The following is a 16839-nucleotide window of genomic DNA, read 5'->3' as shown; positions in this document are numbered from 1 at the left end:
CCGCACCATCCATCACAGCCAATTACTACAAGGTTTATATCTTAACGTCTGGTTTAAGGTCACTACAACTACCTGAAGATTGGCCGAAGCCATGAGAAGGGAAAGAGAGGCTCTGAAGCGGCCGTTGTTTGATTGTTGAGGACTGCGACTCGGTGCAACATGTCACCGAGCGCAGGAACGCGCTCCCGTGCGCCACGGCCCCAGCTCCACTCGTCTCTGCAGACTGACCCGCAACACTCGCTTCCATCTCCTGCTCCTTCTGGCTGGGACACAGCTCAGGGCTGCCGCGATAGCCAAGAGGGGAGCGAGTCCCAAATCAGGGTCCTCCACTGAACCTAGCCTGAAAACGAGACTCATCCGGCCACAGAGCTCCAACAGAGAGCTAACGGCAGGAGCCCGAGCGATCAGGAAAACTGACACCGAGTTCAGAGCTCATGGAATGGTTCCTGTGCTGAAGCAAGTCCTTCTCTCTTCGACGGAAGTCTACAAGCAACCTTGCCCAACCAAAGGCACCAGCTCAGCCCAAGCTCAACCCAAACAAACGTGTTTTCACCAGCAATTCACACGGTTTTCCTCAGAGAGAAACTCCCTGTAGTGGTGTCAGATCTTCCACTGGCCTGAGAGGGAAACTAGTGTCAGGAAACCCTCCTATGACACTATGACACAGGCAGCACTGCTAAATCCTTCCTGAGCCTGGTCCTCCAAGGTGACACATCCTCGCTCTCCTCAACTCCAAACCAGCAGTCTGACAACCCTACCCCTCCCTATATGGATTTATATTTCTATACCTCTATCATTCTCCTTACACCCATCAATACAAAGATATAATTAGCCCAGCCTCAGCAAAATTACAATGATTTGGGAACAGCAAGAAACAATCTATTTGCATTTTGCAGCTAATTATTCTCCCTACGCACACACCCATCAATGTTCCCCCAAACCATCGACAGAACTGACAATCTGTGCCTGCCAGAGCTCCTGCAGAGGAGGGGAAAAGGAGGGATTCAGCTAAATAATCATAATAATCATAATAACAATAATAATGAACACTGGGTTGGGAACATTCTCTTCAGACACCCAGTTCCTCTGACTGGGCAAAGCCTGCGCTCGAACTGCCCTTCTCATCGCTCACCCAGGTGCTGCCCACAGCCACCGCGGGCCAAATCCAGCAGGAGCCTTTGCAGATTCACTGCCGTCCGTCCTTTCTTCGCACCACTCCACGGAGAGGCAGAGCCCCTTCCTGAGGCAGCCCTGCAAGCGGGGCCTGTTGCTCTTGGATGGCGATTACCGATGGTGGCAGTGGGTCTAACGCTCTGGCCCGTCCCATGACGTGCTGGGCCCGCTCTCACACGCCACAGCTCCTGGGCACAGCAAACTAAACAAAGGAAAGACCAGGGGACAAGCGAAGCTAATGCCTCCCCGTTCCGTGGCCGCCAGGCGCACGATGCCCGCAGCACTGCTGGCCTTGCATGATGCCTGGAGCGTGGTGGCGGTTCCTGCTCCCTGCTGCCACCAGGCCCCACACATGCAGGCCGCTCCCCACAGCCTCCTGCCAGACACCGCTCCAGTCCCACGAGCCACGGCCGTGCCCTTGAACAAACAGCACCACTCTGGCCTGGAGAGAACAAAGGAGAGCCACGACACGCAGGTCACCATAAAATCCCCAGGCAGCTCCCTCTTCCCCAGCTCTCCTCCAACAAATCTCCAGCAAAGCCTCAGCCTGAAAGCAGAAACCCAACGAGATAGGCACGTTAATCCCATATACCTCCGTCAATTTTTTTTCCTCGTGTCTTTAGAGCACTTGTTTACTGCGGCCAACTGCAGCGACATTACAGTAGCTTAACTCTCCAACTCCCTCTAAAGGATTAATGTCCCGCGCGCGCTCGCGCGAGAGCTCGGCTCCGCTCGGCGGCCATTTCCCGCAGGGAGGGCAGCCGCGGGCTCGAGGCGGCGCTGCTCGCTCGGCGCCATGGCAGGACACGCGCTCGGCCCGGCCTCCCTGCACGGCCTCCCCGCGCAGCCCTCGGCCTCCCCCGACCCTGGGAAGGCTCCGCACGAGGGCCCTGCCAGCGAGGGGGTGGGCGCTCCTCTGGGAGCCACGGCCAAAATGTCTCCTCTTGCCCCTCTCCTCCCCAAGCCGCTGGGCGGCACATCCAGCGAGGCCCAAGCCAGAGCCTGGCGCCTGCTCCCATTTTTCTCTCATCTCCTTTGTTGACTCATTAACTCATCTTCGTTTACTTTATTATTTATTTATTTCATTAATAGGGGAGATAATTTGGGGCACAGTGCGGGGAGAAGGGCTCAAGCAGAAAGGACCAGCTTTACAAATCCAGCTCTCAACTCTGCAGCGCGGCAGATAACAGAGCCCGACACACATTTAACTGTACAGATTAAGGACCCATGCAAATGAGGATTTGCTGGGAGACAACAAATCCAATATCTAAACAGGACTGTTCAAGTAATCTCAGCCATTTATTCTGAGGTCACCGTGCAGCTGAATCCAGCTGCTCTCCTGGAGGGATTCTGCCCTCTCGCCTCAGGGCGCCCCTGAGCCACACAACCTCCGGAATACAGGGCAAACACTCATCCTCAAGGAAAACTTCCCTCCCGTCCCTCACTCTCACCTCCCTATATTACCAGGGTAGTGCTATTCCCTTTCCCATACATCTATTTGATGTCCCTTGCTTAATCCCTCTTGGTAGCTGACAGAAATCCAAGCCTGGTCCTCCTCCATCCAAGGCTCTTACTGCAGCGTTTAGATGCCCGCACTAAAGGAGACCAGGCTACGGTCCTGCAAAGGCTGAGACACGTCAGCAGGAAGCAAAAACGCCAAATGTGACAGCCCCAACCCAGCTGTCAGCCACTACCGAAGTCACTACAAACATGTAAAGATCTCTGTTACAGACTCAGACACCTTTGATGCCATGAGTCCCATTGCATATTCCAAATTCCACACGGGAACCCACAAAACCTGCAACACGTCACGGCAGTGTTAAATGAGACCTACATCTGCTGCTCAAAACGGGTGCTCTCCAGAGCGACCGCATCCATAAGGGAGGACAGAACGCACAGGGCCACTGGATGTTCTGTTCTGTGGTCACCTAAACAGACCCCACGACAGAACGGGGCTTGGGTGACCGTGCACTAAAAGAGGTGCTTGGTTTGGCAAGAAACCTCCCAAAGCGGCGGTGGAGGATGCGGCACAGGCAGGAGCCCCCTGCTCCAGGGCGCTGCCTTTCCTCCTCGCCGCCGGCCGTGGAGTCACAGAGCAAGGTGTTCCTGCAAGTCCCTGCAAAGGGAAACACACAGCTGGAAAGGAGGCAGGTGTGAAAGCCCTGCTGAAGGGAGATCATGTTCTGCGCTTCCTTCTGTGGCAGGATTACACCCTGACACGAAGCTGGGATATCAGGCATGGAGTTATCCCGACCTGCCATTCCCGATTTGGAAGCTGGTCATATTCCCCGGGAGTTTAGGCTTTGAAGACTGACTGCTATTGATTCTTCTCCCAGCAAACAGGCCAAGCTGGCAATCAGTCAATAATAAGCAATTACTCGACAGCCTCTTATCTCCAGATGCCAGGCCAGACAGCTCGATTCATAGAGGCCACAGGTCAATAAATCAAAGCTCTTCTCAATTTTAAAGCATCATCGTTTAAAAGCCCACCCAGCCTTCAACCTGGCCATAAAAGCAGCCAGGCCAGGGAGATGCCTGCACACTGGTAGGTTTGTGTATTATTAATCTACCAAAGAGCAGATAATGTGAGAAGTGGTGAAATCTGCCTCTGGCACTCCCCATCCGTCAGGAGCAACATCCAAGTTTTAGGTGGACCTGGAAGATGTGACAATGAGAGGGAAAAACACAACCCTTCCATTTCAAACCAGGAATCTCGCTGAAAACCCACAGAGGCATTTTCTGCTGTTAATGCAGATGTATTTTTAAAGACAGTTTGAATGATAAGAAAGAAGAATCGCAGATGCAACTCACAGGAGACTGAGCAACTGGAACAGGAGCTCGCTGCGGTGGGAACCTTCCTCCTAGTGCTCCGGAGCTAGAAGCGCCGTGAGCGCAACCGTTTGTGCTGGGCGCTCGCAGGAACGCTCACCTAAGCCAGGCCCAGAAGTACCACAACAACTCAGCGACGCTTCAGTTATCCTGCTCCTGCTGCTAGCGAAGGCAAGCAGCCTACAGGAGGCTGCAGCCTCCAGGCCAGGGGTGAACTGGCAGGGTACAAAACGGGAAACCTGAGGCTGCAGAGAGATTTCTAGAAGGAATTTTCTGAGCAAGATACATACAGTTGCTTTGTACCAACAAGCTCCACTAGCACAAGGCACCCAAGACACCTGAAACCTGTGGAATCTTCTGCACATGCTGAGGAATGTCCCAAACGCATAAAGCCTGGAGCAGCTTCATCACAGTACTGCAGAGGAGCTGTGAGCCCTTCTAGACAGGCTGCAAGAGGTCAAAAAATACCAAGCACACAACAGAAAGCCAACATTTCATACACATTTGATACAGACAGAACCTCAGAGATAAGCCTTCCTTGGGAAGGTGGCATCTCTATACACAGGAGCCGGCAGCTCCTGAAGGACACAGCGTGCCCAGCCACCAGCTTCATCCCACACGAGCACGATCCCACAAGAGCACACGTGTTTATGTAGCGATTAGGACCGAGTCCTGCAGACTGAGCAGGTTCGGGGAATCTAGCTCGAAGAACCAACAAGGAGAGTTGAACTTGATGGCTGAACAAAGCAGGGTGACCCAGTGGAAGCAGGATCAACCAGCCCTTGGTATTTGCTCTGCATACTCCGTTTGCCCGAGGGGACGCAGCCATCGGAGGCCAGGGGCCAGCTCAGCTCTCAGCAGCTTTCCGAGCTTTGGGAGCGACAGGCTGGTGACAGAGGCACCTCGGGAATGGCTCCAGCCATCCCCGCACAGCTGGGCGTGACACGCAGCCGCTTCCGCTCCTCAGGCAGGAACCCCCTGGGGTTTTCACCTCTCAGCTCTCCGCAGTGCGCTTCGCTCCTTGCTTCCTCGGTGGCCAGGACGGCAGGAAGCTGTGGGAACGTACGCCCAAGATCTCAAAGGATTTCTCTTCTTCTTGCCCACAGAGCAGCTGCAGGTGGCTTTTATACTGTCGGTCTAGCCTGCAGCCTCATGGCAAAGCATGGAAGAGCACGCACAAGATAAAAAAAGTGTCAACTCAAAGGACTGTACCACTAGCACCATTTATAGTCAAGCCACAAAATGCCAAACCAGCTGACAGGATCCCACAAACCGCAGTGCGGAGCGAGAGCGAGCTCCAAAGTTTTGCAGCGCATCAGAATAATTTTCACACAATCCTCGCACTTTGCTGGCCTAAAACACGGTGCCTTTTTCACCACTCCCCCCGGCACGTGCAACCAAAGGGCAGGCCACAGTGCGTCCAGGCCAGAAGGGCAGTGTGAGCTGCAGGAGTGGCCTGCAGCACCACCAGAGCTGCTGACACGGGGACGGTTCCTGCTCCCCACGCGGGGAGCCACCCTCGTGCCGCTGCAGGCCTGGCCTTGACGGATACACAGCCCAGCCCAACCCCGGCCCCCCGCCACCAATGCACGAGCAGCACTCATCTTTTATGGTGAAAACACCACGGGGGGCAAGGTCTCAACGGCCCAAGAGAGCAGGTCTCACCATCCGCAGGGACCGGGCCTCACTGTTCCTCCTCCTCACCCTCCTCCTCATTTCCAGTTGCGACCACCTCACGGAGGAGCAGGCGGTCGCCGTCGTGCTGTGCTTCCTCCTCTGAAATCGCCCGTTTCGTCACCCGAGGATCCCGCCTGCTCTGCCTGTGAAGGGGCTCTTAGAGCAGCCAGCTGGTTCCTAATGGTCCTTAGGAAGTCTCCCACCTCAGTATGAGCTCAGCGCCAAGTCTGGTTCCCCTGCCCAAAGCACTGCTCCTCCACGCTCAGCGGGAGCATGTCGCTGTGCTTGGAGAGCTGCAGGCTGCCTTGGGCACACAGGAGCCGGGAGCGGGCAGCTCTGCAAAGGCAAAGTTAATCCCAGCCTGCACTTCTAGCCAGTTGCCTTTGCAGGGAGAGACGCAGCCAAAAGCGCCCACCGTTGGACAGCTCCGGTTGGACAACTCCCTCACTCCGGAGGGAGCCAGAATGAGCCTCTTCACGGCAGCTCACTGTTACCCATCTTCCAGGGCTGCGAGCAGCCGCTGCGGCTGCGATGAACAGGGATGTTTTGTGCAATGCTCCTCCAAGCAGATTTGTTCAGGGCTTTTCTCCGGCCCTTCCACCACGTTCAGCACGGAGACGCAAGGACGCGTGCGCCACGCTGTAGCTGTGAGCGTTGGCGAGGGCGCGCGGGACGGCAGGCTGGGCGGCAGCGGCTCCGCGCCACCCCGGTCTCCCTCCCGGCGCTGCACAACCCAACAGGGCTTCGGGGACCACGCTGCGCCGGGGCCGGCCCATGCTCCTCGCAACAACCCGACTCGCTGCGGTTTGGCTCTCACCATAAGCAAACGCTGCTTAAGCTCATCCCGTCCCTTTCAAAAGTGCCATCAAAGGGTGCCCCTTCCCACCTGCCTTTCCGGTCACCAGTGGCTTTCACCCTCTGGAGCGACAGCTGCTTCCACGAGGCGCCTGGAAGGTACCCATGAAAACAAGGCACTTCAAGCACACATATTTGCTGCTCACACATTTACTGACACCAGATTAAAAACCACACACACAAACAGAGGAGGAGCAACAGAAGGGAGGTCCTTGAGACACCTACCTTTAAGCATGCAAAAACCTTTCAAAGATAAGGCCAATGGTTTAGTGAGGTCAGAAAAGATAAGAATTCTCCTGCTGGCCTGTGGAAGCAAGGAAATGGCTTAAGGAAGGCAGAACCGTTTCCAAGAAATGAAGGCTCAAAGCCTGACCAGCACTGCCCTTACCTGCGGTTTTTTAACACCTGCATTTTTGCACCTTGCAAACACACCGCACAAACCAAATTACAACATGAGCAATGAGGAAGATGAACATGGTTTCCTCCACTTTCTGGATTCAAATTCGAAGCTGGAGAAGTTACGTAAGTTCCTCGGGATCACAGCGTGAAGAGACGGACTTGCTTTGGAAACAGATGGCCGAGCCCTGCGCGCGCCGTAGCGCAGGGAGCCCACGCGAGTCCTGCCCTCGGTAAAACTACAGGGCTTGGCTGGCTCGATCCGAGGGGCTGCTGCGGACGGCGCAGCACTAGGAGAGCAGCCTCAGAGGGGCAGGTGCCCACGCTTGGGCGCTCCCCACACCTCGGCGCATCCCTCGTGGGACGCACGGCAAGGCCGGCGCGCCGGCTCACCGCGCTGCAGCATTCCTGCTTGCTCCACGCTCCGCGCCCATCTCCGTTTGCTCAGCACTGTCCTTTCCATATGGCGTGCAAAGCAAACAAGCAGTGGGACAGGGTCCAGCCTCACTCTGACTGGTATCGTGCGCCAGCTTTTCACTTGTGTATTTTCAAAATATCCTCATGTGACCTATTTAAAAAAAAAAAGAAGCCTACAAACACACAGAAATGAAAACACATGGAATGGCGGAGGCCGGAACAATATAATGGAAAGAAAAAGGGCAAATGAATTCAAGGACATGTCTACTGGTCCACCCACAGCTTTCGCATCTCTTCAGCTTTCTCCTTTAGAGGAGAGACTTGAGAGCAACGCAGTCCTACGTGGAGGATGCAGAACCTGCTCCAAGGCCGAGCAACGCGAACGCGCTGCCGTGTGAGCACGGGCGCCACGGTGCAGCAGCGCCAAGGCAAGTGCCCATGCACAGGCTAAAAGCTCTGTGTGAACAGGCCCTGGCCGTGCAGCTCATAGCCTTTAACATGCAAAGCAGCCATCGCGGCCATCCAGGTTGTTTCTGCAAGTCCAATGGCAGAAAAACAGCAGCTTAGGTCTAAAGTCTCCTGCCTTGGACACCTCTCCTGATTCCTGGCCTCCCTGCTCGGCGGGGAAGGCTGTGAAGGCAGAGCTACAAGAGCAAGGAGCCGGGGGGGCGGATGCTGTGTGATTTGGGGTACCGCATGCTCGGAGAACCCACTGCCATCACACAGGCAGCTCAGGGGCTCCTGGAGGACACACAGGTTTTAACTGCTTCTCCCGCACGCCGGCCAGGACAGAGCGAAGAGACACCGCACGTGCCTGGCGCCGACGGCACCGTGCGGCCACCAGCGGGTGGGCAGAGGCACCCGGGCACCCGGCACCCACGGCAGCACCAGCTGCAACCCAAGCCCTGGAGCGGCGCCTGCGGCCCCGCACGCACAGCCGATCCGCACGGAGCCCTGCGCAAGGTGCTGCGGAAGCGAGCGCCTGCCCAGTGCCTTGCAGGCGACAGCTGCCAGCGCGGCGCCCGGCATGGCCGAGCCTGCCCGAGGGCCGTGCTCAGGACACCCCGAGTTCCCTGATCTCCCCGCTCGGCCGGCGCAGCAGCCAGAGCTGCATGCGGCCGCAAAGCCCGCGGCTGCGGCAGCCGGCGCGCGCAGAGCCCGGCGGTGCCGGCACCGAGGCGCTGCCAGCACTGAGGCGCTGCCGCTTGCCCGCCACAGCGGCCACACACGCTGCGTCCCACACGCGGCCAGGGCAGCGCGCGGGCGAGCAGGGCGGCAGGGGCCCTGCAAAGCACGGTGACCCACCGAGAGCCCAATCCCCTGGGCTGCACGGCCCTGCAACGCGGCGCTTTGCCACGCAGTAAATGACAGCGAGTGCTGCAGACTCGCACCAAAACTAAGGCCTTTTTCCTATCCAAAAGAATGAGTTAAATCATCTGGCAGCGCAGAGCTTCTCCCAGTGGTTCTGCAGAGCCGCGCACAGGCAGAACCCGGGCTGGGGAAGACCCATATGGGCAATAAATACATGAAGAAATGGCTATGGGTTCTCATCACCAGGTTCTCTCCTCCTTCAGAGCCACCTTAAGACACAGACTAACTCTCTGCAGGAGCCCTTAGGCTGGAAGAGGAGGCATTAGCCTCATTTCAGAATAGAGTGAGAGACCCTTAGAAAGACTATGGGTCACGATTCAAAATAAAGTCCAGTGTTGAGATCCGAAGGGCCAAAGACGAGGAGCTGAGCACATGCACTCGTATTAGCCCCCATCACAAACACCCCACACGTTACAGAGCACCCCTAACATTACTTCTATTTTTCTTTTCTTTGAATCAGGCCCGCCCCTGATCTCAGGGCAAGGCACAGAGCACACGTGGAACGGTGCAACCTTCGACCCAGCTCCCTTGCCATTTCTCGCCCATGAAGGCGACACAGACATCCAAAAAATAATTCTGCATTTGCACAGCACTTGCAACGTAAAGGGCTTCAGGAATGTGTGGCCAAGGCAGGCCTTGCAACCTCGTATCGCTGCCTCCCTTTTCCAGATGGGAAAAGTATCCCTGGGAGAAAGACATGGGAGCGGCAGCGGCCCCGCACATGCGGCTCGGCCCGGCGGGAGGACCAGGGCCCGACCGGCGCTCCCGGCAGGCTGGGATGCCCGGCCTGCGGGCACAGGGCAGGCGAGCGGCCCTCGCCGGGGTGGGCAGCAAACGTCCCGGGTTTCCGTGTCCCAAGGCTATTTTTCATGTAATACTCTGTTCTCTGTAGGCTTCTGCCCTATGGGAGTCACTGCTGCAAACTCTCTCCTTGCTGCCAAGCCCTGTGATCTGCCTGCACTAATTCCGCACCCTGGGCATGGACAAATCCTCGGTGCTCCCCTCAGAGAGCTCCATAGTCACCGACCCCATGAGCCACGAAGCCGGGCAGCTTCTCAGCAAAGGGAGGAAAAAAACAGATCAAAACAAATTTACCTTACTTCAATATTCAGCAGCCCAGTCAGTTTTTCCAATACGTTCCAGTTGTGCACGCTGCACAACACACGTGGCAGAAACTCCAGGAAAAGGAACAGCAGGTTCTGCTCCGGGCTTGCAAAGCACTGCCCGTGGGTACAGAGCACTAAAAATGTGCTTAATTAATGGTACACCAGCACGAAGACGTTAGAAAGCATTGGCCAGGAGCAAGGACTGTTGTCTCAGCTGCCCGCGTGGACTCTCGGCGCTGGCAGAAGTGCTTTGACACCTGCATCGGCAGCACTGGTCTAGTGAGACAGCCGGTCAGGAGCCGCTGGCCGCGCAGCACCGTTGACATCTCTCCCTAAAAGCAGATCCTGTTGCACGAGGAGCTGCCCTCAGCAGTTCGGCAGTCAGCTCTGCTCAGAGAGCTTCTTGTCACTTGAAGTGCTGTGCAGGCAACGTGTAAATGCAGCAGGTGACGGAGCCCTGCGGCAGGCGGCCCTGGGCAGGTGGCGGTGCAGCCGGCGGTTCCGCTGCCGCGGCGCTCCGCGCGGACCCGGGGGGCTCCGGCCCGGCCGGCGCTGGGACCCCAGGGACCTCACGGGGCTGCCCCGGCCCGGCCCAGCCGGCCCTTCCCAGGCAAGCTCCCGCTGCCGGCTGCGTGGCCCCGCTGCCCGCTCCGGTCGCCCTGCAGCCCAGAGGCAGCGACCGCGGCGCAGCCCCGACGAGCAGTCTTGTCCATCCCCAAGGGTTGGCCTAGGATGCTAAATATTCCGTGCAGCCTCTCCAGCCCCTGCAGGGCACCTGCTTGCAGTCCCCGCAGTGCTAAAACAAACACCTTTCCTAATAGTGCAAGGAACTAAAGGTGCATTTCAGCACCTGAAAATCCAAAACAGGGCTAGTTGGCACAGGCGGTGGCACGCAGCTACAAACACCAAGGGGCTGGGCACTCTACATATTGATTTAATCTAACAAGCACTAATATTGCTGCTCAATTAATATTATACTTAAAGTCATGCTTTAATGTCCCTGCAATCAAGAGCTTTATGCTCAGAATTAGAGAGCAGCAGCGGAATAGCAGGGGACAACTGCTTTCCTTGGCTCTAAGGCAAAATCTGGGCAATGAGTTTCAGTTAAGGACGGGGTGGGGAGGGGGGAAGCGTAATCCACGGTACTCCATGAATCTAGATACAAAGAGGGGACAGGTTGGACTACGGGAAGAAAATAGTAAAGAGAGGGCTTTGCTAGGCGCCGCTGGCTGGCGCACAGCTCGGGCTGTGCAGCCCACGCTCACAGCGCCAGCACGAGCTGCTTCACCGCCCACCTCCCCACACACCACAGACAGACTGGCAGCCCCGGAGCAACCACGTTTGGGCCAAAGCGCGCACTTTTGACCCTGCTGATCCCTCTGCATCTGCCACACACGCACGGGCAAGCTCAACCCCTTGGAACAATGTTCTGAGGTTCAAGAGCACCAGGCTACAGCTTCTGAACATCAGGAAACACCGACAGCCGTCAGGTAAAAACTTTGGGTTATTTGCCTCCTGGCTTTGAACTTTTGGGAGAAATCATATATTAAAACTTCCTTCCGAAACTGCAAGGTCTGGAAATGTAAACTGAGAGGAAGAAGAGAGGGTCTCAAGAGACAGAGTCTGAAAAATCCAGGAATTCAAGCTTAAAAAGAAAAAAAGAAAAAAAAAACCACCATTTTTCTGTCCTGGCTGTGCCCAGCGCGTCCGCAGGTCATGCTTGGTGTTCCCACTGAGAGCACGGTTCACTTTAGCCCATCAGCATGCTGAAACGCATCTGTCACATCTAGCCTACAGCTCTCCAATTAATTAATTAGCAAGGGGAAGCAGCACTTTGTAGCGAGGCCAGAGTACAAAACACCCGCACAGGCTGCAATGGTCCCTGCCAGGAAGGGTCCAGCCAAGGGAGGCTGTGGAGTCTCCTTCTCCGCGGATCTTCCCAACCCGCCTGGCCGCAGCCTGTGCCCCGTGCTCTGGGGGACCCTGCGTGTGCAGGGGTTGGACTGGGGATCTCTGGGGTCCCTCCAGCCTGCAGGCTTCCATGAACAAGCCCCCACGCTCTTTTCCCTTGCAGCAAACCTGCGCGCACAGCAGAGCCGCCAGCTGCCCAGGCTCAGCTCACATGGGCTGAGCCGAGCCCCTGGCACGCGGCCTCTCCTTGGGGCCTCCCCAGCACTTCCACTCAGCACAACCCGCTCAGCTCCCCGTTTCTCCGCTGCCGCAGCCTCTGCCAGCTCAGAACTGACCCTGCTTCACGCGATGGCCTCTCTGACCCAAGAAGAAATAATCCCTATGGACATTTTTATACCCATTTGCTTAACTTTGCATTTCCCGGGAGCAAATGGGATAAAGACAGGCACGTGACTTATCCCCAGTTTATCCCTGTCAACCTGCTTATCTTGCTCCCTGTCTGCTTCCTCCCCAGCGGAGTCACCCGCAAACTCCCTCCCGCTGCCTCATGCTGTTTCTGCAGGACGAGCCTCGAGCAGAGCGATGCGGCCCCCATTTCCCGCTCGGGCGACGCGTCCCGCGCCGGGCCCGGCTGCCCCGCGCCGGGCCCGGCTGCCCCACACCTCGCTGCTCTGCGGCCTCGGGGAGCCCTCCCTGCGAGGCAGAGCCCCCGGGGCGGCCCGGGCAGCCCCTTGGCCACCACGGTGCCGCCCCGCGCGCTGCCCTCGCTCCGCGGCCGCCTGCGCTGCGTGTCGGCGGCACGTCGGAGCAGAACTCCAGACCCTTCTCCCGGGTAAGCTCAGGCAGCAGAGGGAGCCTCAGACTGAGCATTTCAGAACCAGGAATCCTCCTGGAGGAACATTTCCTGCTCGAAAAGAGGATACACTGGACATCCTGGACGCTCAAATAGACTCAAAATTTTTAATTAAAAGCAGGAAAGCCTTTCTATTCCAGACCCAGCGGCACCAGCCTGAAGCACTTTTCGAAGCGCAGTGTGTTCAGGGTTCACATTTTCTAAGCGCAGTGTGTTCGGGGCTCATAGGCATTTCAGAGCGCTGGGCAGCGGCGTGGCAGCAAACACCCCTCTCGCTTCCAGGGTGCTTGAGCAGCTCAGCTCGTCCCCGCAGGCACCTTCGGGCCACGTGCTACCAGCAAGGGCCGACTCGGGCACTCGGACACAGACAGCGAAGGGAGTCTCTCCCGGGTTCCCTTCCTGCCTCCCGTGCCCAGCTGAGGAGCGGCGAGAGCAGCAAACGTGTCTTTAAGCACCTAGGAGCGCCCCGGAGCTCTCACAAGGCACCACCGGAGGGGCCGGTTCACTGGAATAACTCCCACCCGTCCCAGCCCACCTGGCCTGGCTGGAAGGGGCAGGATGGGTCCCCAAGGCTCTGCATTCCCAGGGCCTCATCCGCTCGCTCGGCTGTGAAGCCCCTTGTTCTCGCAGCCCTTCTCTGACCCAGTGACCTGGCACACACAGGCACCTGCTCTGCTGCGGCCTTTGCCAAGGGAAACCGGGAGGGAAGCCCGGGCTCGGTCCAGGCGCCCGCGTCCCGCGGGGCTTGGGAACGAGCACCCGGCCGGTGCAGCCGCCGGCACGGCCCCCTGCAGACACGGGCTCCTGGCTCTTCTCCTCGTGGGGCCTTTGCTGCCAACTGCATCTCTGCTGCGTGGGATTCTGCTCACGCAGCCATGGGGGCAGAGAGCAACTTCCTTCCCCTGTGGACAGGTAACTACTTGGGCAAAACTTCTCAGCTGAGCATCAAGCCCCTGGCTTGGAAAGCAGAAACGAGCCACCCTCGTTCAAATCACTTCTAAACTAAGAGAGCTGTACCCACAGCAAGGTCATCTATGGGTACTGCTATTTCAGTCAAGAAAATAAAAGAAAAAATAATCCTCTCTAGGCAGAATAATTACACTGCAAAAGCTTTTTTTTAAAGTATAAACCCGGCTGACAGAATTTTCTTCAGAGGCTACCGTCAGATATCTTGGCTCAACCACATCAGCTCAGCACAAGCGAAGGGCATTTTTAAAGGTTTCCAAGTCCTGCCTGCCCGTTCTGCTGCTCTTTGAAGCCTGTCCCCATGAAGACACCGAGGAGTTTCCAAAGAGCTTTCGTTAGCCCATGGCCAGCTGTGCACGGGGAACATAGACGGGGAAAATCCACGTTCGGACAGCGGATACCTGCCTCCACTTAACACAGGGTGAAACTCCATCGTGGATGGGGCTGTCTCTATTAGCAAGGCATTAACAGGACAAAACAACCACCAAGGCAAAGGCTGTAATTAGTAAAGCTATGAAGTCTCCTGCCTTTACTAGAGGGTGTCTAGAGACGAGAGAAAGGGAAAGGACCCCTGTCTTCACTGGAGACAAAGATACAGCTAACAAGTCATTAAGATGTTGCAAACCGTGTTTTAAGCTGAAACTGGAGAAGAAAACAAATACACCTGAAGACACACATGTCTCTTTGCCTGTGTTCATGATCTCGTGTCAATGCAGCGTTAACAAACCTCTCTGCACTAACAAGACTGAAGAAAACGTGTCTTGTACCCATCAAAACACACTGGCTTCCAGAGAGCTCACAAAGGGGAAACGAGAATGGGGCTGGAAACACCAGAGGATTTCTTGCTATTTCTTACTGTAAGTTACTGAACCAGACTCCGTAGTGAAAGGAAGTGCCTTGGGAAAGCAAGCGGAGCGCTCTGCTCCCGCGTGCCCCGGCCACAGCAGCCAACGAGGGGACACGAGGGTAGGGCAGCCCTCGAAACAGCTGCCGATTTCATATAACCTGCAAACCAGAAGGAGGGGAAGCCTGAGGAATCCCGCCGCGCTCCCTGCTCAAAAGCCCTGCTCACGAGGCCCCGGCTTCTCCCATCACCGCTCCCGGACCCTACGGCCGGGTCCGGCCACCTCCTGGCAGGCAGGGAGCCCCGCACAGGAGGCGCTTTGACCCGAGCAAAGGCTGATCCAGCAGGCAACTCACGGAGCAGGTGGAGGGGCTGCGCCAGCCGCAGAAGGGACAGGAGCTCCATCAAAGGGAGCCCCACAAGGCGTGAGAGGAAACTCCCCAGACGGGAGAGTTACTGCTCGGCCTGCCGAGTCCTGCCTTTAAAAAGCAGCGGGGAGCTGCTGGGCGCCGAGTGCTTCAGGCAGACGCGGTCCCGACCGAGGGTGCTGCGCAGTGGGAAACACGTCCCATGTGTCGCTGCTCTTTAGAGATCAAAGCTGCATCTCCAGGAAAAAGAAAAAGAAAAGATGTTACAGATCAGAACAGACAGGAGGAAAAAGGACTGTGAAAAGCGCTGCGCCACTTCTGAAGAGCAGCGCCCATTCCGAGCCACACGCACCTTGCTGCTCAGCGGGCAGGCACCAGCGCTCCTGAGATCACTAAGGGAAATCCTTGCAGCTGGAAACCTCTGGGATTGTGCTCACACCACCGACCATTCAAGGAAACACACAGAAACGAGGTGAACTTCAGCTGTTTTCACTAACACTGGTGCAAAAACTGCAGGAGCAGCAACAAATTCAATGGACTTGTGCCAGCATAAGACTGGTCAAGCAAAGCAAACCCCATCTCTTAAGCTTTAAAGCTCAGTATTGAATACACAGTTGGCCTAAAACCCATAGAACACTGAACTAGGCTGGAGAGAAGAACCCGCTCTCCACGCAAGAGCAAAACAGCAGCGCAAGTCGCTTCCCCCGCAGCAGCAGAGGTGGTCAGTGCACATAGCAGGGCAGCAGCCTTAGCCTGGGCCGGCCAGAGATGCCCCCTCTCCGGGCACCACGCTGAGTACTTGGGACAGACGATCCCGGTGTTCCGGGTGATTCTCGCCCCAACTCTGTGCCAGGTGTTTTGGGGAAGCCCCTGCTTCCCGCTACAACCGCAGGGCCGGCCCGTGGATCCATCCACTTCCTAAACCTCAGCCCACTTCAGTCCTGTGTGCTCCCACAGGCTTCAGTGGGGTACGGGGAGAGGCAAACCCGGTCTGACTCGGCGTGGGAGAGGAGGAATCAAGCACTGAATGAGCCGCTCTGCTCCTCCCCACAACCCAGCGCAGCATTGAGCCCTGTTCCTTAGTGCTCCAATACAGAATGGGCTCAAATGGCCTCCCAGGAGGCGCTTCCCAAAGCAAGAGGTGTCCGAGGCCAGAGGACCGGCCTGAACACCAGGATCCGCTGAGCCCGGTGCCGGCTCCCGGCCACGCTGCTCCCATCGTGCAGGGCCAAAGGGGCCCACGGAGCAACGGCATCGCCTCCATGCTCCCCTTCAATACCTGGCAAACTCCCCAGCCCGTCCCCTCGGAAAGCACGGAGCTGAGGCGGCGGACAGGCCAGCACGAGCCGCTGGGGCAGATCCTACCTGGAGCGCAAGGATCCTACCTGGGACCAACTCCCCTTGGCAGGCAGCGGGAATATTACCAGAGTGAAAAGCCCACACTCTGCTCTCCAGCACTTCCCAGGGACTGCTGCTGCCCTCCGCACCAGGCAGGACCCCCTGCTGCCCCAAAGCTCCGGAGCGCGGCTGTTCCCGGGAGCAGCAGCAGGAGAGCCGGGCACGGCTGCAGCAAGAGCTCGCGCGAACCCGAGCCCCGGCAGACAGGCTGGCACGTTGGCAGCCCCCGGCACGGAGCGCGGTGCCGCCTGGGGCACGCGGGAGCGCACGGTGATCCTGCCACTGTCCTGCCGCTGTCCGTGCGCCGAGCTGCACCTGCGGGCAGGCACACTCGCAGGAGCACCCGGCTTTCTGCAGCAAAGCGGGAGCAGCACCGAGCGGCACGGGACACAGCGCGCAGCGAGCAGAGCGGCGCGCCGCTCGCACCCCTTCCCGGGGCACTCTGAGCCCGCTGCCGTTCTCCTGGGAACGCTCCCAGATGGGGCTCATTACGGCTAATTGTCATCACGCAGCGAAGTGCTCCGGGGGCTGGGGACGCGACTCCGCCGCTCCGCCAGGCCAGGGCCCCGGCACGAGCAGCACACGGGGCCGAGGAGCGGCCGCGCCGGGGGCACCGGGGCGCCTCGCGTCCCCCGCGCGGCCTCGAGCGGCCCCTCGTCCCGCGGGGCTGCGCCC

Source organism: Nothoprocta perdicaria, unplaced genomic scaffold (genome assembly GCF_003342845.1).
Source record: "Nothoprocta perdicaria isolate Ctin4 unplaced genomic scaffold, notPer1 scaffold_6, whole genome shotgun sequence".
In the NCBI taxonomy this organism is placed as follows: Eukaryota; Metazoa; Chordata; class Aves; order Tinamiformes; family Tinamidae; genus Nothoprocta; species Nothoprocta perdicaria.
Note: the sequence above shows the minus strand (reverse complement) of the source record.